Source organism: Camelus bactrianus, chromosome 26 (genome assembly GCF_048773025.1).
Source record: "Camelus bactrianus isolate YW-2024 breed Bactrian camel chromosome 26, ASM4877302v1, whole genome shotgun sequence".
Classification (NCBI taxonomy): domain Eukaryota; kingdom Metazoa; phylum Chordata; class Mammalia; order Artiodactyla; family Camelidae; genus Camelus; species Camelus bactrianus.
The window spans coordinates 16014239-16039874 of record NC_133564.1 but is presented as its reverse complement, the minus strand read 5'-3'; the positions used below and the strand labels follow the sequence as shown (position 1 = coordinate 16039874).

General features: G+C 40.9%; 1 protein-coding gene across 11 annotated transcripts in view; it reads right to left on the bottom strand.

Annotated features, from left to right (window-relative positions):
- Positions 1–25636, bottom strand: part of STOX2 (storkhead box 2) — a 175489-nt gene that overhangs the window by 60921 nt on the left and 88932 nt on the right. Inside the window, exon 1 of one of the 11 annotated variants that reach the window (XM_045515500.2) lies at positions 16705–17586. The exons of the other annotated variants lie outside the window; for them this stretch is intronic. The gene's annotated coding sequence lies outside the window, so the exon portion shown is untranslated. Of the gene's footprint in view, positions 1–16704; positions 17587–25636 lie in introns of those variants that run through there. 11 annotated transcript variants of the gene reach the window in all.

Genomic DNA, 25636 nt, shown 5'->3' with positions numbered 1-25636 from the left:
CCGTTCCCTTGTCTGGAGTCCCCAGCACACTATATGCTCCTTAGGGGTACCAGGTCTTATATACTGTCATACCCCTAACCAGCTAGCTGCCTGCCCTCCCTTCTCCTCAGCACAGAGTCATCTTTTATGTCAGTCACACCATTCCACTTGCTGGATGGAGGTCAGCCAGGGATGCCCTGAGCACTCAGAATCTTCTCCCCACCCTGCCCCTCCCACAATCCCCCCAGGAGCTCCAGCCACCCTGGCCTCCCCAATGCTTTCTGCTGCCCGACACTCTCCGTCCCAGGGCCCGGCCTGGGTCAGGGTCCCTGCTTCTAAATTTCCTGTCACCTGCTTAGCTTCCCTCTTGTTTGATTCTGTCTCTCCCACTAAACTGTAGGTTCACACTCAGCAGCAGACACCCTCACACAAACCTCCAGCACCGAGACCGCCGCCAGGCCCACGATGTGTGCTAAGTACAGGAATAAATTAATTTTTATCAGGAAAATGCAAATCAAAATGACAATGAGATATCACCTCACACCGGGCACAACAGCCATCTTTTAAAAGTTCACAAACTGTAAATGCTGGAGAGGGTGCAGAGGAAAAGGAACTCTCCTATGCTGCTGGTGGGAATGTAATCTGGTGCAGGTACTATGGAAAACAGTATGGAGATTCATTCCTTCAAAAATTAAAAATAGAGTTACCCTATGAACCAGCAATCCCACTCCTGGGAATATATCTGAAGGAAAGTCAGATTCGAAAAGACACCTGCACCCCAATGTTCACAGCAGCATTATGTACAATAGCCAAGACATGGAAGCAACCTAAGTGTCCATCAAAAGATGACTGGATAAAGAAGATGTGGTGTGTGTGTGTATACATACACATACACACACCTACACACACACACACACACACACACACACACACACACACACACACACACACACACAGAGGAATACTATACAGCCATTAAAAAGAATGAAATAATGTCATTTGCACAACATGGATGGACCTAGAGATTATCACACTGACTGAAGTAAATCAAAGACAAATAACATGTGATGTCACTTACATGTGGAATCTAAAAAAAATGATGTAAATGAATGAACTTCTTTATAAAACAGAAAAAGACTCAGAGACATAGAAACAAACTTCTGCTTACCAAAGGGGAAAGGGGCAGGGGAGGGATAATTTGGGAGTCTGGGATTAACAGATACAAACTGCTATATACAGAACAGACAAGCAGCAAGGTCCTACCATATAGCACATGGAACTATATTCAATAGCTTGTAATAACCTATAATAAAAAAGAATATGAAAAAAATATACATATATATGTGTGTATGACAGAATCACTATGTTGAACCCCAGAAACAAACACCACATTGTAAATCAACTATATTTCAACTGGAAGAAAAAGAATGAATTAATTAAGTGTTTTTTAGTCTACCTGGAGAAATAAAAACTAAAAGAATTTCAGCTTCAGCTATCCTTTCTATGAAACAACAATATAACTTAATACGTGCAACACAGTTAGCAGATGAATCGGATGTAATTTAAAAAATGAAAAATGCTGTCCAATGTGAGAAAAGCATGCCTAAAATGAAAATTTTAAGATTTTTAATTCAAGTTACGAAGTATCACTGGGAGACTTTAAAGCCTGCAGAGGTACACACATGACAGGTGAAAAGTGGGGAAAGGTGACATGGCCAAAGGTGGAGTGTAAATGCAGAAGAAAATGAATTTGGCTCAATTTTTAAATTTATGAGACCCTCCCCTAGGCTGAAACAACAATAAGAACTCAGTAAAGAAATAGGATTAAAAATAATTAAAATATTTGGTGAAAATCTGAAATGAGCTGGTATTAAAATTAAGAAAGTACAGCAAATCACAAATCCAAAATATTAAGACTATCTTGGCAGTTTCTTGAAATTAAAGTAACAGAAGAACAGAAGGAAAATGATAACTTTGGATTCCCATGCTTAAAGAATTCATACTGTGCTTCCTTTAAAATTTGCCCATTTGAGTACTGGTTTAGTCATTTGGCTCCTGAGTTTTTATGACTTGAGATCACTTCTGCGCTCTCCTCTCCTTGAAGGTTACGTTTCCCCTTCTTCCTTTGACTTAACACGTTTATGTCTGGTTGGTGGCTGTGAACGCTGCCTCAGCCCAACTGTGGGACCAGTAACATCAATCTCCCCATTAGACCGTGCAAAATGTTATCAAAACGGTAACACCACTACTGCGTGGACCTTGAGTTAGCAGATACCCCTTGTATTATTTTTCTCCCGATCTTTAAGAATGAGTATCTTATTTCAGCCACGGATAAACTGAGAGCAAAGAGAAGAAAGGAGCTAAGATTTACTGAGCACCACCTAAGCCCCAGGGACAGCACCTTCCATGATCTTTCATTTAATCCTAACAGCCACCCAGTGAGTTAGGTTTCATGATCTCAGTTCTAAAAATAAAGCATTAATAAGTTAACAGTGTATCCAAAGGTGACAAAGTCCTTAGGGGGACAGCCTGGGGAGCACCTGGGTCCCTGCCTAGTGATTATTCCCCAAACTATGTGTTAAACTGACAACATGTGGATCTAAATTGGGAAACAATCCGCCTACCCGTTGTGAAATGCTACATTATCAGTCTAAGGACAAATAATAAATGTGCAACCTAAAAACTATTGGCTTTTACTTTTGGAAAAAAAAAAGGTCCCACATACTTGTCAAGCATCCCTCTCTACTGACCTTTACATGGAAGCTGGTTACAACAGAGCCTCGTCAAAATAACTCAGGGTAGCAGAGAACCAAGTAAGAAGCCAACTAACTGTAACACGATGCACTTCGTGCTGTAACATTAGCACGTACAAAAGGGTGTCGGCACACACCAGAGGGGCCATTGAGCTGCTCGGGAAAACCCTAAAACATGCAGCAGGGAAGACGACAGCCAAGGAGGCTTCGGGAAGGAGGAAGGGGGAAAGGCATTTCACGGGAAGAAAAGTGTACAAAACTAAAAAAAATGGATCAAACGCTTACGGCGTGTTGCAGAGCAAGGCAACTGTTACTTTATGTAATCGTCACGACAACCCAGCGAAGTGGCAGGATTATCATCACTGTTTACAGACAGGGAAACAGAAGCACAAAGAAATTAAGTAACACAGACCACTGGTGGAGGAGTGACGCTCTGGGCACAACCACACAACACGAAAACAACAGGGCACGTTTCAGGGCGCGTGCTGCACGAGAAGGGAACGTCACACCTGCCCCACAAACTACACAATTAATACCCCAGGAAACGCTGAGACCGACAGCAGGTATTACGTACTTTTACGTTCTTGCTCTGTGTCTGGTACTTTTCCACACACACAAGCCCACTTAATCCTCACAACAATAATCTCTAAAGAAGTCATTCCTACAACAGTCATTTTACAAATGAGCAAATTAAAGCTGAGAAAAGGTATGTAGGTTGCCTGACGTCACATAGCGAATAAAAGGTGGACCCAGGACTTGAAATCCAGTCAGTGTGACTACAAAAGCCCACAATTTTAACCACTAAGTGATACTGCTATTTTATTAAACACCGAGAGGTCATTTGGAACAATTAAAAAGCGTTTGTTACCTCGAATCCAGCAAATACGTCCTATTTGTTTTAGAATGAGAACAGTTGTACCTAGAAAGTATTAACTGCATTCTTACCAAAATCATTTACACCCTGAGTGCCCATTTGCAGAGAAAAAATTTTAAAGTGTTCCATTTAAAACACTGGGGTCCTAACGGACCTATGTAGCTACATTCAAAATGTATTATTCAGATTTAGAACATTAAGCAGTTCATGACTGAAGCTTTTTAAGGAGCTTAAAGAAATACATTCTGAGGATGAAATGACTACAGTTCTCAGCAAGGAGAGAGGACACAATGCGTCCCAGCAAAACAAACCAAACATGAAAGAACGTTCTGAGCAAGGACAAGAGATCATTTCCAAATGTCCGAGTCAGAACCTAAACTACAGAGTCCTCTTTCACTGCTGAAATAGGGCACTTTGGCTGCCGGGATGTAAAACAGTTGCTGGACGTGGTTTTCCTCAACCTGTTCCTCAACTGCAACATGTATAATCTTCCAAGAAAATCAAACCTCTCCGTTTTCACAAAACTTCTCCTCCCAAGAAATGCCACGGGTGCCACTTCTAAATGCAGGTCTGCGGGCGCTCACAGCACCCTATCCCCATCAGAACCAGCGTGAGCACTACATTGTGTTCAAAATATAGATGCAACGTGGAAACAACTGATAAAACCTGAAGGACAGAATTACTCACTGGTCTAAATAAATCACTAAGCCATGCTATAATCGATAAATAATCAATAAGTCACTTTGCTTTCTCACCAACAAAGGGCTGTCCTATCACAGCCTGACTCTCCGCTAACATGAGATCTGTCTTCTGTCTCCTCTGCCTCCATCCCCCAAACTCTGCAACTGGGATTCTGCTGTGTATCCCCTTTGCGGAGAAATTTTTAAAATACAAAGAACTTTTTAAAATAACAAACACCTGCATAGCCACAGCCTCAAATTGGCAATTATTGAAATTTTGTCTTTTTCCCCATTTTTTGTCAATTTTTACTACAGGAGAAATAAAATCTTTCAGGTAAAGGGGATGCATTCATTGTCTCCATACCCAGAGGCACGCACTCTCATGAACCTGATGTCAACCCTTCTAGTACACCTAAAACACTTTGATGTATGTAAATGTATGCAAAAACAATATTGGGCATTTTTAGGTGCATCATAAAAGACCAGTTAAATGGTGTCATATTGCAGATTGTTCTGTAAATGTGTCTTATCTTCTTTGTTGATATGCCCAGTATCTAGTGCAAGGTCTGGACAAGGTAGATACCAGATAAATATCTGCTGAATGAATGAATGATAGGTTTATAATAGAGCAGTTTCATGATTTGCTGAATAAATAAGTTCTTCCAAACAATTCTTTACTAGTAGACATCTTGGTGCTCAAATGCAAATAGACAATTTATACTTAAATGACTTTTTTTTCCCTCATATATTTTAAACACAAGCTCCAGAGACTCAGCATCACTCACCACCAGGAAAATGCAAATCCAAACCCCAGGGAGAGATCATTTGATATCTGTCAGGATGGCCATCATCAAAAAGACAAGAAATGACAAGTGCTGGTGAGGGTGTGGAGAAAAGGGAACCCTCGTGCACTGATGGTGGGAATGTAAATTGGGGCAGAGCCACTATGCAAAACGGTACAGAGGTTCCTCAAAAACTTACAAATAGAACTACCATACTCTTGGGTGTTTACCCAAAGAAAGTGAAAACGCTAATTCAAAAAGACATGTGCCGCAGCATTATTACAATAGCCAAGACATGGAAACAACCTAAGTGCCCATCGACAGACGAGTGGATAAACAAGCTGTGATACAGATACACAACAGAATACTGTTCAGCTATAAAGAGTGAAATCTTGCCATTTGTGAAAACGTGAATGGATCTTGAGGGTACTAAGATGCTGAGTGAAATAAGTCAGACAGAGAGAGACAAATACCGTATTATCTCATTTATACGTGAAATCTTGAAAAAACCAAACCAAACCAAACCAAAACAAAAAACCCCAAGCTCATAGACGCAGAGAACAGGCTGGCGGTTGCCAGAAGTGGCCGGGGGATGGAGGTGGGCAAAATGGGTGAAGGGGGTCAAAAGGTACAGTTATAAAATAAAATAAATAAGCTACGGGATGTAATGTACAGCACGGTGACCAGGGTTAAAAATACTGTATTACATATTTGAAAGTTGCTAAGAGAGTAGCTCTTAAAAATTCTCATCACAAGGAAAAAAAACAATTGTAACTATGTGTGGTGACAGATGTTAACTAGACTTGTGGTGATCATTTCCATATAGATACAAATGCCAATTATGTTGTACACCTGAAACTAACATAAGGTTATATGTCAGTCATACATCAATAATAAGCAAATTAATTAAAAAAATAAATACACACTCTATAAGTCATGAGATCACCCTGACATAGTGTTTGAGTCTTTGCTAGAGATCGGAGGACTCAGCACGTCAGTATCATGTGAACCACTCCATTTCAGCACTGATGCTCATATTTTCCAGGATGTGGAGAAGTAAGGCAGGTCCCATCTTCATTAGGCACAACCCAGCCAAGACACTCACATTGCAATTGGAATGAACTCATAATTACTATTTTCTCTGGCTTACTATCGTCAAATGTTTGGTGATGTATTTCCCCAGCTTCTTCAAAGGTTTAGTTCTTTGCTCTCTGTATATGTGTGCCTTGTTAGAGCATTTATGACACCGTAATGTAATTTGGGGGGTTTATGTGTCTGTCTTCTGTACACCAGCCCTGGGTTTCTCAAGAAGAGCACTGATTGAGAGACATCTTTGAATCCAGAGCACTTGGCTCAACGCTCAGTCGTAGCTGCAGTGCAGTGGATCTCCTGGATAGATTTTTTTTAATATCATAAAACTCAGGAATGATTTCTGAGCTTCCATTTCTCCCCATATATTTTAAATTCTTGATCACTTTATTTCTTCATATTTTTTTTCGAAAAACATTTTAACATGAAAAATTCCAAACACTCAGAAGTTGACAGAATAGTATACTGAAAACTCGAGCACCCAGCTTTGCTAATTAACTCATTTTCATCCTTCTTTATAGAAACCCAAAATAGAAGTCATAGATGGTGTATTATAGGTTTGATTTATTCAAGAAAAACCATGCAAACTTGTATGCAAAGGAGAGCCCTTGGCCCTACATCGAAAAGACATTTTCAGTTAAATTATCTCAGATTTTTTTTTTTAATGGCTTCCTGCTTTAGCTAAGTTTATCAACTGAACAACTTAGTTACTGGTCCTGTTCATGAAGACAGTGTCCCTGGATTGTCACCTCTGCAAGCACCTCATTGCCCCATAACATCTTATACCAACAATTAATGTAGTTAAATGATTAAATGAGCTTAGTAATGAAGGATCATGTGTTCTCTTCCAGCCTAAATTTTCACCTGGAATAATGAACCGTATTAAATTTGGTATCTCTCAGTTTCTTTTGTACACTGCTCTGAAAACTCGCTGCATCCCAGGTTCACATGTCTTTCTAGAAAAGTTTTAACTCATTGCTACCAGAATTGGAATTCAAAGCCCCAGCAATTAGAGGAACAGACACGTGATGCTAATACAGCAATATTGAGGACTATTTATGACTAGGATAATGTTAATAACTAACTTCAGATCAATACGAAATGCTTTCAAAAGGAAACTATTTAAAAAGGAGGGTTCTTTAAAAACCACATGATTGAAAAAATATTTATAAACATCACCTGTCCCCCTATTAGAACCTGTACTGGCCTCGCAGCTCTATAAAGGTCTTGACTGTCATCCGTTTTCTCAAGTTGAAACAGGAGTTGGCTCATGTTTTACAAATAAAGAGCTTTTTTCCCGGAGTTACTGAAAAGTCAATTTACCAATGTAAATGATGCGATCTGGAATTACTTTTTTTTTAAGGAAAGGAAGAATACAGTTGAAGGGGAGCTGGAGAACTAGAGGATTTTGTATACGGGTTATAAAAATGAAAGAAGCAAGTATAAGTATCTCATAGGAACGAGCTCAGAAGAAACAGAAGCCTCTTAGTGATGCTTCAGCAAATGCTCAGGACCAGATCTACAACCTGAAGTCTGGTCCGACGGGGTGAGTCATGAGTGTTCTACAATTATCTAAGGGTTTTTTTGTTTGTTTGTGTTTTGTTGTTTTTTCAAGCAAGGAGATTTTGCACATTACATATCTCACAAATGCGTGCGTGAGAAAAGTGTTTTACGAATGTCTCAACTAAAAAGAAATCAGCTGGTTGATCGATCAACAGTAAATTGGATTGTGCCTCTGTCTACTCTCAATGTCAAAGTTTATTCAACTGTTGGCTGCTGATCTGTTAACATCACAATTACATTGATTGAGCCAAAATCAAAGATTCCTCTGCTGTTTACACATTACGCATGAAGGCTAATTACTTAGTAATCCTTGAGGGTTTTACACACTTTTGATGTACTAAATACCCCTGAGGACCATACATATTTTTTAATGGGTTGAGGACAGATCCTTCAACACATGTGCAATCTAATAACCGGAGAGCAATAGTCGGTGGCCAGGCATGAAGATGTGACAAATGTCAACAGGGGACCATTGTGCCTCTTGTCACAGAGAAGTCTCCTATTCACTCTCCAGCCAAAGTTTACAAGAAAAAATTCACAATCTGTTGATTTATATTTCATCTCTGTGTTCCTTCTGGTGGAGCTTTTCAGTGCACAATACATAAGCTTATTAATATGAATTCCAGCTACCATTTGCTGACCACTTCCTACGTGGCAGGCACTGAAGCACATAGCGTGACGTCCAGCTTGCTTATCACCATATGCTCAGTACGCTGATTCGGTAGAGATCCCCAGGACACAAATACTGGGGTGCTCAAGAAATACTTTTGAATGAATGAAAGAACTGAAAAGGAGGAGGACCAGAAGGATGGGGGAGAATGAATATGATAAACAAATGCATGTTACTCTAAGACCCCACTGGTACACTGAAGCCAGAGCTCAGGACAGTCATCTCTTAGAGTAATTACCTTGGTTCATGGAAAGATAAACTAAGGATGACCGATGCTTTTTCACTGGCTCATCACCCTTATTTCTAGCCTAGGGTAAAGAAGCTAGATCCCAGCTTGTTTCACCAAAGATAGCTGGATGGGGGGAGGGTATAGCTCAGTGGTAGGGCAGCCGCTTAGCATGTGAAAGGTCCTGGGTTCAATCCCCAGAACCTCAATTAAAAAAAAAAAAAAAAAAAGCTGGTTAGTCACACCATCAAAAACAAAACACAACACAACACCAAGCTCTGTGTCTTCTGAACGTTTCATCTCTGTGCTGGACTGAATGAAAACTGGTTTCCTTTTATGTGATATTCATCAACATGCATTTATGGAACAATTATTTTAGGCAGAAAATACAAAACAAAATTTTGAAGCATTAAAATAAACGGGGTTGGGAATTCAAGTTTAGAATAAAATATAGCATATGAATTATTGAAGATAATGAGGACTAGGAAAATCTTAAAGCCAGGCTTTTACATTGCAGATTAGGGAGTAAATTTAGTATCACCAAATCAGAAAGCATCACTTGACCTCTGTCGGACAACATGCCAACAACCAGCTCGGGTTATCTTACAGTTTCAAATTACACTGTGCTACAGTCCCGGTGACGGCAGCATCTCCGAGGAGCTGGCTTTTGGGTGGCTGGTGTGATAAAAAGCAGTATTGCACAAAGCTCAGTGTGGAGGGTGAAGAAGGGTAGCAGTGTCCAATCTCATACCCCAGGTTTGAGAAGTTGTGCAGTGTCCAGCACGTGCACATGTTTCCTTAGTAAGTTACCAGAGTTATTTAAGAATAAAACGAAATAGTTTTCAAATTGCTGCTAAGTTGTTAGGACATTATTTAAACACTTCTTTAGTCATTTGGACCTATTTAGTAAACACAACAACGAGGTATTGCTTTTGCCTAGGAGTGGCATGAAAAAATTACTGGGGCATGAAAAGGACCATGAATCCACAAAGTCAGGGAACCAGTGGTTGATTTCAAGGGACACCTTGATTTCAGAAATGATAAAAATGGTGCATCTTCAAATCTGGGAACAGCATAATTAAGATCACCCCTGACATATCCATCGCACAGTTCAGGATTTTCAGGAATGTTGCGTCTCCTCACCCTCTCACTTTGCAGATGAGGAAGTGAAGATGCAAAGAAATTAAGAAACATGGCCCAAGCTCCCAGAGCTTGGAGAACACTAGAACCCACATCCAAGTCCAGGACTGTCTATCCCAACGTCAGCCCTCTTCACCACAGCTCACACTCACCCCTACAGCAACTACCACTGCACGTGACATATATAACACTCAAGAGATGCTCAGCAATGATCAAAAATCTGTTATCATCTGTAGCAGATTGAGTGGTGGCCTCCAAAAGGGTACATCTAAATCTCAGCCCCAGAACCAGGGATTGTGACCTTATTTAGAAAAACGTCTTTGTAGGTATGATTAAGCTAAGGATCTCAAGATGAGATGATCATCCCAGATTAGCTGGGTGGGCCCCAAATCCAATGACAAGCGTCCTTATAAGAGACAGCAGAGAACACAGAGAAGAGGAGAGGTGGTGTGAAGGCAGAGGCAGAGACTGGGGTGATGCAGCCACAAGGGAAGGACAGCCTGGAGCCCCTAGAAGCTGGTAGAAGCAAGGAAGGATTCACTCCTTAGAGTCTTTGGCAGGACTGAGGCTCTGCCAACACCTTGATTTCAGACTTCTGGCCTCCAGAACTGTGAGAGAACACATTTCTGTGGCTGTAAGCCGCTCAGTTTATGGTACGTTGCTATAGCAACCCTAGGAAACCCATACACCATCCTTAGGTCCAAGGTACCAAGGGATCAAGTTTGTTATAAATTGCTTAAAAATCCAAATTACCTGGTTAACTGCTGAAAACCTTTACAAGTCCAAAATCTGAAAGCGATCTTCTACCCAGGATACACCAAGGAGCTGAGAGGTCTGACCAGTTTTATCACATGGCTCTCATTTTAAAAATAATTCACTCCAAGAAAAAATATTTATAATTAGTAGCCTATTAAAAGGGTGTTTTTAAATCAGAACTGACGTAAGGTAACAAGTGATGTTAAAGTTCAAGGCTAGAAAAAAATCTAAAACGCATTGCAAAACAATCATTCTAAAATTAGGCAGAATGTGGTCTCAAAGGTAACGCTGCGTTATGGAGACCAAAGTTACCGCACAGAATCCACAGCAAAGTTTGGTAATAAAATAGATTCTTACTGTAAACAAAGTGATGGGAAATTAACTTGAAAGAAAACATTCTATCTTTCTTTTAAAGGAATAGGAAAAAATTGATGAGGACCTCATGTATCTCAGGAAAATCACAACGTACAAGCGCTCAGTAAAAGCGCCGAGATAAAGGAGTGTTTCTAAGATGCGCTTACAAACCAAAGGACTGCTTGTTTCCTCAACTTCAGGTGGATTCATCACACCAGCACTTCTCAAACTAACTGTGGTGAAAAACACTTCAGCAAAATATAATAAAAATGAATTCCTGGGGGAAAATGAAGTGAAAGACAAAAAAGCAAGCTCATTATTTTTTCACTTTTTTCCTAAATGTTTATCATTTTATGCAGACATAAAATTACATGTCAGTAAATATAATCAGAACAAGTAAAACAAAGGGGAAAAAAGACTTACAGATACTGCACATTGTTCACTGAAAGTGTGTTCACAGACAATTAATTTAGAGAAACGCTATTACACTTGTAATTCTTTGTATTTTCATAATTGCAATGAAATAAAATTTATGGAAGAAATAGTATTGTCTATATTAAATGGCTACACGCACGCACCCTGAACAAATGGAGTATACCAATAAAGTTTTTAACGTGATAAATGAGCTTGCTTCTTGCCTGTTAATTTACGCATCTAAACTGGTGAATGACAGCGCTACTTGAGAGAGAGAATGCATCTCTAAAATGCTTCTGTGTTTTGTTTTAATAACATTCATGGTAGGGAAACCAGTCTCACAAAAGGTATGCTAGTGGTACTGGAGAAGATTTTAAATCAAGTCAGCAACCTTGGGATTTTTTTTTTTGTAACTTCTTCCCAAAATAAAGCCAAAAATGCTGTTTTTTCAAAATTCACCTCTAATCCTCCATCAGTAGTCAATGCCAACAATTTATTCAGTATCAGAGCTAAACTAATCATCAACCAATAAAATAAATGGTTTCCAGATTTTGAAGCCTTTGAGGCTATAGAAACTAACCTTAAAACGAGGTGTCACAATGAGGACCTACTATGTGCGGTTCACACGATACCTGAACTCAGTGAGATGGTTTTCTAATGATGTTCCTGGATGCTGTTAAAACATCAAACTACTGTCAGCTATTAGATGCTACTCTCAATTTCTCAAAATGTATTTTAGATCACTTTACTGATGTATGACTGACGTACAAAAGGCTGCATACATTTAACGTGTGCAACTTGACGACTTTGGAGGTAAGTGTGCACCGTGAAAGAGCATGATACCCGCAGTTAACCACACTGTACTGCACACTTAGCACCTGCCAACAGGGTAGATTCTGTGTTAAGTGTTCTTATCACACACACACACACACACACACTAATGATAATAAATGAAAAGTGTAGGAGGAAACTTTTGGAGGTGATGGATATTTTTATATTTTTAACACTTTGATTTCACAGCCTTACAGGCCACCACACTTGACAGAATGTCACTGAGTTCCGTGGCTGAGGTTCCCGGGAGGCTGGGGTTCTGCAGTGCGCAGGGCAGACCCGCAGAGTGTGTGTTCCTGTGTCTACTTCCCAGTGCCCTACTGGACACCATTGGGTGAAATATTTATTTGTCATTATTTGCACTTAGAACTCCATTTTACACATGAAGACGAAACTGTTTCACCCAGCGTTAGTAAACGCTGAATTTTCCAGGATTATAACTGGACGTGGAACAAACTTTGCTTTGTTTGAAACGTTGCCATGAGCTGTTCTTCAGTTCAGAAAACTGTGTTCATGAAGGCAACGGAGATTGTGGTTTGAGCCACGTGTGTGACACAGCTGGCTCCACCTGTCTCTGCACTGCTGGGGGGGGGTTCCCCCCGACAGGTGCAGGCATCTGCTGACCTCACGATAACTTCCGCTGAGGCCCTCCCCAAAATTTAGGTATTAAAATGTTTATAATTAACAAAACAGTATTTTATTATAAATTACATTTTTCTTATTTCCCACTTATTCTACAATTAGGGAACAAATTGATTCTTTGAAATTATGCATGTAGGTGAGATTATATCTCTGGGTAGAAAAAGAAGCATTACCAAAGTATTCGTTGTAAAAAAAAAAAAAGAGGTCTGTGGAGACCAAGAGACTTGAAATCCTGCACTAAATTAAGGAATTGTTGAATAAAAGAATCAGAATAGTTGGTTTAATTAACTCTGTCACCAACTGCTGTATAACCAGATAAGTCAGTAAAGGAGACAGAAATAAAACATAGGCCTTATGAAAATAAAAGATAATGATACACTTAGAGCAAAGTGCCCAATAAGTCTGTTCCTGATTTAAGAGAATGGAGCAGGGCAGGGCACTAAGGAGAGAGGGGCAGTGATTGTTCAATTAAATACCGTATTTATATTTAATCTTTAGGCTGGAATCAGGTTTGAATTTCTTGTTGCTCTATCCTCTTTTTGTGAATTCTTAAGACACCTTACCTTCAGTTTACTTTCCTACTTTTATTCTCCCATTGTCCATTTTTCCATTTATTTAATTTTTAAATCATACTATATTAAATAATTCCCTAAGATATTTCAAATTTGGGGGGGAGGGAGAGTGAAGTGGAGTATAAATAACAAACACTTTTCCAAACAGAAGATTCTACAATTTTAACTATCGTGTTCAAAACAAAAATCGTTAGTGATACCCACATATCCCCTGTTTTTTTTTAATAGATTTTTATGTGATCACCTTAATTTCAGTAAGATCAAACATGCTTAAGAAAAGCCATTCCCAAGTATGTCTTTTGCTAAATCTACAGGATCAAATTTAAAATTAATCACTATCATTTAAAATACGTTGGGGAAAGGTATGCTATTTCTGTCCACAAATTCAAATACATGTTAGATGCGAACCAGATATTCTGCTTCTGAAATTTTCCAGGAGCTTAAGGAGAAACCTTTATACTGATGTCCACTAAAAAGGTCAATATTAGGATAATATAAACATTAACCAAGAAAGCATTCAGAAGGCACTGTCATATTTATATTTGTTTCATTGTCATTAAGAACGTGAATCCGCCTCTTGCCAACTTTACACACATGTTCTAAGGATATATGGAAAAATACAAGCAAGCTCTTTAGAATAAATGCTTTGTAAACACAAGGTATTTTTGAAGGAGTGCTCTGCAAAAGGCTATAAATATTGTTCAGAGGAAGAGCCCTCATGTGGGACATTTCTTTAGCTCTAAAGCTGCAGTAACACCCACATCTCCTACAGTTCTGACAGGCAGCTGGGGAAACACTGTTGCTGGAGGAAGCTGGGTCCCCCTTTTTAGAGCCAAATTTAAGTTGTTTCAAGACGACCAGCCATACCAGTCACACTTCTTACAAGGGTCAAAAATGGTACCTAGATTATTCAAGATGGACACGATCCCTTGAGTAAAATAAGGCAAATCTGTGGGCTCAAGATCTCTATGGGGAATTAAAACTGTACATAACAATACTAGTGCGATATGTAGGCCGATTTTCAGGTTAAAACATAAGGGAAAAAAAGTGCCTATCAAATAAATACCTCTACCTGTCTATCTGCAGAAGTACCTCAAACACAACATATCCAAACTGGAACTCACCGACACGCCCACCCCAAACCTCCTCCTCATGTGACCATCTCAGCAAATTAAACCCAAGCCCTAGTTTGCTGAGTAAGTTTTCCTTTTAATTCTCTAGAAGATCTTTATTAGCATCTGCTACAATATATTCCTTATGGAGCCAATTTCCTTCTTAAAAACAAAAATTATGTAGCTATGATAATTAGTTGTAATAGATGTACAAAAATAACCTGTGAACATAATGCAAACAAGATGGCTCTTGTATAGTTCACTACCTACGGGCTCACCAATGCCTCAGCCCTCCACCATCCAGTGCTGCTAAACGGTCTTATTTGGGGGTACATGCGGGGGTAAAGTGAGAGCTATGAATCCATTAGCAAGAGTCTCTTTGTTCATTTGGTTTTAATGCTTCCAAAAGGCTCAGAAGAACACGGTGTGACTATACCAGAGATTCCATCACTCTCAGTCTCACTTAGTAGACCAGAAATATCCCCAACTCTCAGCTGGTTATTGATAGAAATTATATCTCAGAGTTACATTCAGATAGGTAATGATCCAACCTACTTACACGCAATGTAGCATAAGGACAGAATACATACTTCTTCTAAACCCACCAGACCAAGGGCATTCTTTGCCTTGAATTCCTAAAATATTTGTATCTAAATATGTGCTGGATTTTTCGAAGGGAGGCAAAGGTCACTACAGAATCAAAAAATAGCATAAAGTATTTGACTTAATCATAGCTAGTTACTTGATATACAGAATACAACCCTATATTCTTTTGGTCTTACCCTATATGTTGTACAAAAGAAACTGATCACTAGTAATGGATGGGTCCCAAGACTTCAGCAAATCTCTACATTTTCAAATATACTCCATGTCATTTTCCAAGTAACTAAAACATTTAAGTTACCTTTTAATCTCTTGGAAGGCTGTATATATGAAACTTAAGACAGTGATTAAAATATATTCATCTGCAGGGGGCAAAGAGGGTGGGAAGGGATAAACTGGCAGTTTGGGATTTCCAGATACTAAATACTATATATAAAACAGATAAATAACAAGTTTCTACTGTATAGCACAGGGAACTACATTCAATATCTTGTAGTAACCTATAATGAAAAAGGATATGAAAAGGAATATACGTATGTACATGTATGACTGAAACTATGCTGTACACTAGAAATTGACACCACATTGTAAAGTGACTGTACTTCAATTTTTAAAAAAAGAAAAATCTATATTCATCTGAGTACATTCTCGAGGCAGTCACAGGAGTTACTGTTTCTGGCCTTAAGTTACATCATAGATCCAAACCACCACCAAATGTTGTATTTCACATTTTATACAAAGCTTCTTTTTCTCCAGATATCTTCATTTCCCTCTCAATCCTTCACCAAAAGTAGTGGCTGGGGTTTTTTCAGGACCATTGCCCAAAAGAGACCAAGCTTTTAATTCCCTCTTGTCTCAGAAACTTTGGGAACAGAAGCACAGAGCCCCACTGGACTGGAGGCTGGTGACAGGCTCCGCCCACTCACCGGGTCTGTGGCCCACCCGCATGTGGACCTGACTCGTGGTTAAAGTCTGTGCGTTAGCAAAATCACCAGTTTACTCTAGACCTCCGTCCTGATCACCCATAAAACTGAGCTCTCTAACAACTCTCTGAACACTAGGGCTCTCCCCTGTCACTCTCCACAGTAGTCTTCTCCACCTGAATTACAAATTTCCGAAGAATCTTAAAACGGCAAAATCCAATCTCCTTCGGGCCCCGAAGCAGCCTGAGATGTGTCTTGTCATCGCTGTTGTTTTTCATCCCAAGAAGCTTCTCTGCTGCAAAAAAAGGGCAGCAACTGGGGCTACGAGCATCTCGTGGACAACTCTGGGAAGATGCAGCCATCAAGACCAGGCCATCCCAGACACCAGGCGTCCCACAGTCAGAGCCGCCCCCCTTCCTAACGCAGGGAAGAGACAACTGCACTTATGACAGATGCCCTGAACTGAAAAACTCATCTGTGATTAAGAAGCTGCCTCAGAGCTGGTGAGCAGACAATGTAAAACGGAAGCACTGAAATAACACACTGCGGATCCCTAGGGCCTCAACTCAACTGGGAACAGCCCTTCAAGGCAGCCTCTCTGTGGAGCACTGTGACCCCCGTGCCAGCCCCGTGCAGCCTCTGCAGGACAGCCGTCAACAGCAAGGAGGGACACAGAGGCGAGTGAGACTCTGAGCACCTTGTGGGGGAGCCTGTGCCTGGCTGAGGGGTCTGCTCACTTACCTGCGGTGAGGAAGGAGGGTATCTCTGAAGGGAGAAGTAAGAATGGATTGACGGCAGCTCCTCGCAGAGACAGAGCCCTGGGTAAGTCCCAGAAAGGGCAAAACAGGGCAATAATTAGGATGTCGCACCCGCACACACGCACACTTCTGCCTCCTATCAAAAAACATCAGCTGACAACCTTGTGACAGTTAAGTCCTAATTGCTACTTCCAGATCAGTAACGCGTGCCCTGGGAAAAGCACCACACCCATCCCACAAGGCCACCCAATTTTAGCCACGCTATGTTAAACTGTTCCTGATGGGTCGGGGGGTTCTAATAACTGGCAGTGAAGCCTTTCCTGCCTCTAAACGGGAGGGCAGAGTTCTAAAATAAATGACCCCTTTTTTGAGACCCAAAGCTACTGATTGCTGTACTCAGACCATCCATTTATTATTAACTGTTAACTATTACTGAGCAAAAATTATGTGCCAGGCACTACTCTTAAAGTTTTACATGTATTAAGGCATTGAATCCTCAGAACTAGTCAATGAGTAGGCGCTGTCACTGTCCCACTTTACACATGGGGACACAGAGAGGCCACACCACACAGCTGGTCACGTGAAGTGCCTGCATCCAGGCTCCAGCAGCCTGCTCCCAAACCGGGCCTGGAGTCACTACCTGATGTCAACTCTACATCCAGGAAACCAACTGAAAAGTCCAAGTGTGCAAAGAATTGGTAACCGGCTAGAATAAAAGATCACGGTCAATGAATAATACTCATCCGGATGTGCTGTCCGGACCCTCACACTGCACCGCCACCTTCCCCCTTTCTGTTAACAGTCTGCCGATATTTGACTCGGTGCCCAGTGTCCGTCTCCTTATTCTCTTACAGATCTGGTTAAAAAAAAAACAAAAAAAAAACACCACTTGCTTTATTCTAACTGTAACCTGGAGGACGACGTGCTAAGGGTTTTCACTAAGAAAACTTACATCTGGATTTGAATCTTAGCTCTGACGCTTACGAGCGTGCAACGTTCAACCTCAGATTCTTCATCAGTAAACTGATGGAACCACAGTGCCAACCTCACAGGATGGGTTGTATTAAATAGAAGACTATGACTGGGACTACGACTGGCATCCAACAGGCCCTCAGTAAGTGAGGAACATTAGCATCACGAATTCTAAAATATTCTTTGGGGAAAACCATGTTGATTATTTATTTCTTCTGGGATGTTTATTTACGTATCATTTTGAAGGTCTTACTCACTTTTAACTTTAATTATTTATCTACTTTTATCTTGGATTTTTTAATTTTAACTTTTAAACTTATCTTGAGTAATTGAATTTGAAAATGTATATATTATGTATGTCTATGTATTATTTATGGATTTTTAAAAAATCTGTTCTCATGCAGATGATAGAAATACGTATTTCTTTTTTAAAAAAAAAAAAAAAGCAGAAGGCCCAAGATGCCTTCAAGGATGCAGAATGACCTTATCCTCCCATCAAACAAAATTTCGTTTTAATTTGAAATCTACTAATTTGGAGTTTGGGAGTTACGGAAAAGGGTTAGGTTTAGGGGCGCCTTTAGTGAGTACCAATAAGTGGCATACATAAGGTTTCAGGGACCATCTCAAGCTCTGAAGAAGGAAAAAATAACCTGTTTTCAAATACTAAAGGAGCATCTCCAGCAAAAATTGATACACTAATTATAAATAATTTATCCATTCGTTAGATAGCCTAAGGACATGGAAGTGTGACTACGTCATTAAACATTCTATAACATTTAAATCTTTCACTTATTTAGACAAGTTTTCCTCCTAATTATCCCAAATTAGTGCTATTCTAGTCCTACTTATATTTATGACACTGTCTAGTGTGGAACATTGTATACGTAGCAAGTTCCATCCGACAAAGGCCTAATTAGATGATCAATTTTTCTCGAGCAGAGATAGAAAAGAACCCTGATGGTTCCTAAGAAAAAAGTTCTTAATGACACCATACTCGAGTCTGAATTACTCTTAAAACAACTTCAAAAGGGAGTTCGGGATGACTTCGTTTGAGAACAAGATTCAGATTCTTGCTTATTGTGTTTCTGCCTAATTGGGGTTCACCTTTTGAGTATTTTTAGAATGCCATCATCAGAGAACCATCTGGAAGACTCAGCAGAATCCACAGACCACCTTCCCGTCCACCATCAAGACCACATCTCCAGCTGAGATGTCCAGCTCCAGCTTGACTGGAAGGTGATGCCACAGGGAGAAAAGGACCAACTTCCTTATTACTTTTTTTTTTAATTGAAGTTTCATCAGTTACAATGTGTTCATCTCTGGTGTCCAGCATAATGTTTTTGGTCATGTATATACATACTATATATTTGCTTTCATATTCTTTTTCATAGTAGGTTACTACAAGATTTGCAAATACTAACTGCTACATGTAAAATGGATAAAAAAACAAATTTCTTCTGTATAGCACAGGGAACTATACTCAATATCTTGTAGTAACGTCTTTCTTTCTCTTGATCCTTCTGCTTGGCAAAGTGCCAATACTAGAAAACTCCAAAAGCCTGGTTTTTCCAGTTCTGCACTCAGATTAAAGAGCTCTAGTTATGAAAATCACTCAATCAAATCAAATTAAATTGGAAACTAAATGCCACCCCAAATTCATGGTATTCAGCCTCAGCTGGGCTCTTCAAGCTGCTCGCCAGTCTATCTAGCACATCCGTCTTCTGGTACCAATGTAGCTCTTCTCACCCTGCACCGCCGTGCCCATCGCCTCCTCCACCTCTCATAGCTCCGGGGAGGAGACAGACCCCATCAGCTTGAGATTCCTCAGTCTTCTGGCCCTGTTACCCTTAGAAGCATCCCTGTATCCACTCCCCTATCAATGTCTTCCTCTAGGTCCCTCAATTCATATCACCCCCTGAGCCGGGATGGTCTCTCTCTAACACAAATTGCAGCAGCTTATACCCCTGTTTGAAATAATTCTGAGACTCATTATCTCCAGAATGAAATTACAACTCCACAGTTTGGAATTTAAGATCCTTCTAGATCATGACCTCTACTCGCTTTTGCTGAAAACAGGGAGTTGGAAACACACACCGATTGCACACACTGATATTCATGGCAGCATTATTCACAATTCACAAAAAGGTGGCAGCAACCCAAGTGTCCATCAACAGATGACAAAATGTAGTCCATCCGTGCAACGGAATATTAGTCAGCCTTTAAAAGGAAGGGATTTCTGACACCTGCTGCAACATGGATGAACCTTGAGGGCATTATGCTAAATGAAATAATCCAGTCCCAGAAGGACAAATACAGTATGATTCTGCTTACGTGAGGTACCTAGAGTGGTCAGACCCACAGAGACAGAAAAGAGAATGGTGGTTGCCAGGGCCTGGGCGAGGAGGGGGAGGGAGTTAGTGATCAGAGGGCACAGAGTTTCAGTTCTGCAGATGAAAAGAGCTCTGGAGACAGATGGTGGTGATGTTGGTTGCACAACAAGGTGAACATGCTTCATGCCACTGAACTGTATGTAAAAATGCTTAAGATGGTAAATTTTATGTTATGGGTATATTACCACAATGAAAAAAAAAGGTTAAAAAAATGCATGACTAAGAATGAGTCCATAGAGTTAGTTATCTCCACTTGAACCTGAGGAGTCAACTTCCCGAAGCAGCAAGGCACAGTGAACTTTTGAAAATTCCAGCTCAGGTGAATGCAATTTCCATACATTTAATTTACTGCAGTGTTAAAACCCTTTTCTTCAAAGAAGTGGTTTACTAAGCAAATCTCTCCCAGACTGCCTTCCTGGCAACAAGACCTTAGAATGACAGACATGCAAATATGAAGAAATTCTAATCTTTGGTAATCGAATACAGGTAAATCTGACCTTTCTCATTCTGTGAGTTCGTCTCTTCTGGTGCCTGGATTCTAAAGTTAACACTACAGAGAAACTATAAACTGTATTTGTTTGTTTAAGAGCTAACAACATTGTGTTGTATTCATTTGGTATTTTAAAGTCTAGTATATGGAGAATTTAAGTGTTCGCTAGTTAACGAGTCAAAAAATGGGGGGTGGGTTAACAAGAGATAAAATTTTTAACTATTACGTAGTGTCTAAAAGCAATTTTGGGTTTTTTTTTTAAATACTGTATATCATAAAGCTTTAGGATCGTTCTTAAATGTTCTGAAAAAGAAAGTTTGCTCCTGTATTTGTATTTATATTACTTTAAATGTTACATCATCCAAGGATATATGCAGTTGCTAAATTCTGCAAGTCCTCCCACTAGCAAAAGTACTAAATGGAGATCACACTTTCATATGATTCACATCCATTCTGTTGCCATGGGTTACTGCACTCATCCTCCTGGACCACTAAAAACCTAGGAGAAACTATAAAGGATTGTCTCAGTGATCCCACTATGGGGAAACCACAAGGAGAGTTCTTTCTTTCTTTCTCCCCCAAATCGAAGATTTTATAAAATACATCGGACGTACTCTAAACCAGTTAACTCACTCACTATAAAAGATAATTCGTTTACCCAATTTTAGCCATCGATTTTTTTAAAATCATATTCACCAAAATTTCAGGTTTATCAATTTCTTGATTACCTTGGACTTAATCCTATCTTATATCATCCAGACCTATATAACTCCTCCTTTTTGATCCCTGATAGCGTCATTTTAAATTACTGTGGTGCATACTGTCTAATTATTCCATTATTTGGATCCTCGCCGACTAGGTTGCTCAGAATAACGTTCAGTGTAAACTCTTATGACAGCAGATGGCTAAAGTTAGACTGCACGAAACCTCACGTTTCTTCAGCAGTTTTTCATAACAGAAAAGGCAAAGAAGGGGACAAGAGAGAATGAGTCAGCAGAAGAAAATGGATTACAAATGAATGGAAATTATGTTTACGTGGGGGGACTTCTTTCCATTTGAGGTTTTGCTTTTTGTGCCAGACAAGTTAAGACCTAGGAATTGTGTCATCCCAGCGACTTCATCTCCTGCGAGAATCAGGGATGCTCACTGCCTGACGGACAGTTCCCGATAACACCGGGCCCGTTAAGATGGCGGAGGAACTCACGAAGGGTGGATGATAAACCCCCTCTAACGTGCTAAGAAGAGGAAGAGTAAGAAAAGGCAGCAGAGAAATACTGCAGCCATAGCCCTCAACACCCAGCAATGCCCTGCCAGATTTTAGGAAACTTGGGCAAGGCAAGATAGCTCTGAGAACTTCCGCCGGCAGAGTGGGGTCTTTTCAAATAACATCCACAAATACTTGGATTTGTCAGACTCATTAGAATAGGCAGGGACTCTAAAATCTTTCCTCCTCTCCCACAGCAAGTGCATGATGAACCCATGGGGTAGTAAAAGAAAACATTTAACATTTACTTAAAAACTGGAAGCTAATTTTACTATCAATTAGCATGTAGATTAATAGCAGAGTACATAGAAGAGTTAAAGCGTGTGTGTGTGTGCCTGAGTGTGTGTGTGTGTGTGTGTGTGCCTGTGTGTGTGTGTGCCTGAGTGTGTGTGTGTGTGTGTGTGTGCCTGAGTGTGTGTGTGTGCCTGAGTGTGTGTGTGTGTGTGTAAAATCTCAGTTTTGTCATCTGTGATGCTTAAAATATTCATCAGTGGCTGCCTCCCTGGGTTGTTCGGAGGACCACATGAGGTCATTCTCTCTGCTGGCTGGTACCAAGTACCTGCTCAATGAACAATGGTTCCCTTCCTTGGGGGAAAGGCTTCTCTCTGTGTGGACATCTCAGGAGCGCACCCTGTCAACTTGATAGGAAGTCTATTCGCATGCCCAGACCCTCTGACCTCGGGCCTCCCACCACCAGGCTGAACAGACACCTCCTGGGGCCTGTCTACACAGCACTGTACGCAGTGTTGGCCACACCCATCATCAGCCCTCACCGTCAACCCCAACCTAATGACATCATGACAGAGAACGTACTCTCGCACCTCCGGCTGCATCTTGACAGTGGAAACCTTCATTCCTGGCCCTTCGGATCCGGATGGTAAACCATCACGTATTACGCCTTTGGCCTCCCAAACAAATGTGCTTTGAAATTCTCCACATGTTTAAACCGCCCACACCAAGCAGAGTACAACATATGGGAAAACAAGATCTCCAAAAACGATGCTTTCACCAACAAAAGCCAAGGCTTTCTGTCATCCTGTGGAGCTATAATTAGAGAAGGCTTTTGAAGTTCAATCAGTCGGCCGTACCCATATAAGGCAAGCTACTGAGTGTACTTGTGGTTCTTCTTGAGGTTATTTTCCCCCGGACTTTAAGGAAAGGAGAAGTGGGGTGGGGAGAAGTGTTGAAAATGAAGAGGACCCCCCCAAAAAAGTGGGAAGCTCTGAGTTCCCAAATCCTGGCCGGCCACGGTTTGCACGTCTACCTCTAAAGTGAGGTGGCAGCTTTGAAAGCTTCGGAGGAGGGGAAACCCTTCCTCCTCCCCTGGCTCTGGCTGTCATCCCAGAGCCCCAAGTCCTGCTGCCAAACCATCTGCTCTAAGGAAAGCTGCCGAAATATTAACACATGTGAAAAGCAGCTCCCAAACTGTAGCCCCCCTTTCCCCAACCCAGGGGGGCAGGCTGACTCGAGATTCCACGGGACCATCACTACTTCCTAAAACTCACTGAAGGAGGAACAGGCATGTGGTTTGGAGGAGAGAAGCCACTGGGCTGCACGTTCAGAAAAGACCGTGAAAGAGGGACCCTCAGCCTCGCAGCTCCCTTTCTCACACTGTTTCTGCTCACGTAAACACGTGCAAACACACGGCTCACCCATCAGCTCGGAAGAGGCCTTTTTTCTTTACCTTCAACTGAAAAGTCAAAACAAGTATCTCTGATTATACGGGGCACCATATCCCTGACTTTAGGTGAAGCCAAGTTCTCCTGGATTTATATCTCAAGGGAATAGTGAACACACAATGATTCTCTACCATTCTTCCTAAGATGGAAACCCAAGGACAAGCGGGCCCACATAGGGAAATGAATAATTCTGTGGATTTCTTAGAAGATCACATACCCAAATCAGTAAGTAATGGAATATTTGATTTGGGATTAACTGAGTACCAAAGTATAAAAATCAGATTTAAAGCCATTTTTAACTCTACCCAACCCTGGACAAAGTGCCTGCTGTCTGTCACCCTTGGTCTCCATCCTCAGTTGTAAAATGTTCAGGGATGAGTCACTCTTGCAGAGCTGTGTCCTCAAAGAACTAATAACACCACAGCGAAAACGTCCTAAGTTCTCACTGTGTGTCAGGCGCTACACTAATTATTTTTAAATGCATTTGCTCATTTAATCCACACAGCAACTATAAGTTACTCTTTTGTCCTCATTTTGCAGATGAGAAACAGAATAGATTGATCATACACATTGCCAAGATTACACAGCCAGCATGTGGGTGCCAGGACAGATGTCTTGTCTGACTTCAAAGCCCCAAATCACGAAGCTCTTCAACTATATGCAGGCAGTTTGTGAACAGAAGAAGCCACTACTGCAAATAAGGAAAAATCCACCTGACACCATGACCATCCCCACTGTTCAGCTCTTCTGAGCATGTCCAGTCCCTGGCTAAACAGACTTTAAAAAACAACAACAACACTTTTTTTTTTTAAGTTTATCAACAGCTGTCCAATGTCTTCATTATAAATAACCAGTTAGCACGCATGGAGGGAAAAAAACCAAATACTCCTTTCAACTATTTTAAAACAAATCAAAATGAAAATTCAAATGAGTTTATTAGGTTCACGGGAAACCCTGCTATAATTATAAACTCCAGCACCTAATCTAAAGTCATGTCTTATCTTAGAAGTTTGGTGGATTCCAAAAAGCTCTCTTGTTTTATCATTTCACCCAAGATCTCTGATGGAATTTTTAAAATCCCAAGACAGAAGCTTATACGTGTCCAACCTGGTGGATACCTGAAATGCCCCAGTTTATTCCTTTGGCCCAGGGGAATGGGTCGGGGTCAGCGATCAGGCCTCTTATCACCAAACCCCAGGGTACTAACTATGAAAGCAGTTAAAGAAGAGAAATACAGAGGTCAGAGATTTCACTGAAACTATCAGGAATGTTAGCAAGACAACGGGTCCCCAGAGCTGTACATTTAAACTCCTACTGCTCGCCTCCTTCACACCCAGCCTTTGCTAGAACAAAACCAAGTGAGACAAGAGCCAAGTTTGCAAAGAGCTTACAGTTGAAGGAAGGAAGAGACAGGAAGATGATGACGATGTGTTCGAGGATGCCACGGGAGCACAGATAAGCAGCAGCTCAATCAACGTGCCATCAGGCCACAGAGGCTTCCTCGAGAACCAATACTTGAGCTGAGTTTTAAACACTAAGTGGTATCTGGGTGCGAGGGAGAGGGAACTGGGGTGTTACTAGGGAGGGAGAAACAAGGGCTCCCAGCTTTTACAAAAGAAAGGCAGTATGGGTGGGTGCAACTGTATGTCTTTGTGTAGCTTATATGCAATTTCTTCTTAACATCATACTTTGAAATGAAAACTCTTGAGATCCCTTTGAGAGTCATTCTGTTTGCTTCCTTTGGGGTGCTTTGTTCATATGCGACAGAAATCAACACAGTGCTTCACATACATTAACTCACATAATTCACCCAGAACCTTGTGGGTACATACCATTCTTATTCCCATTTTGCAGGTAAGGAAACTGAGGCCCTAAGGAGATAGGTAATGTGTCCAAGTTTACCTGGTGAGTACTGGAAAGACTGGATTATGAAGCCCTCTGGACTGCATCTCTGCTCTAAAGCCCTGTGCTACATGGCCTCTCAGGAAAGGAAGTAACTGGAAAGTATTAGGAACTGAGGATGGCAGGGAGGCCAGCAGACCCAGGCTGGCAACTCTGCAGCCTGAGCCTCTTCGGCGAGGGCTCCTCGGCAGCCGCGTCAAGCACAAACCCTGCAGCTG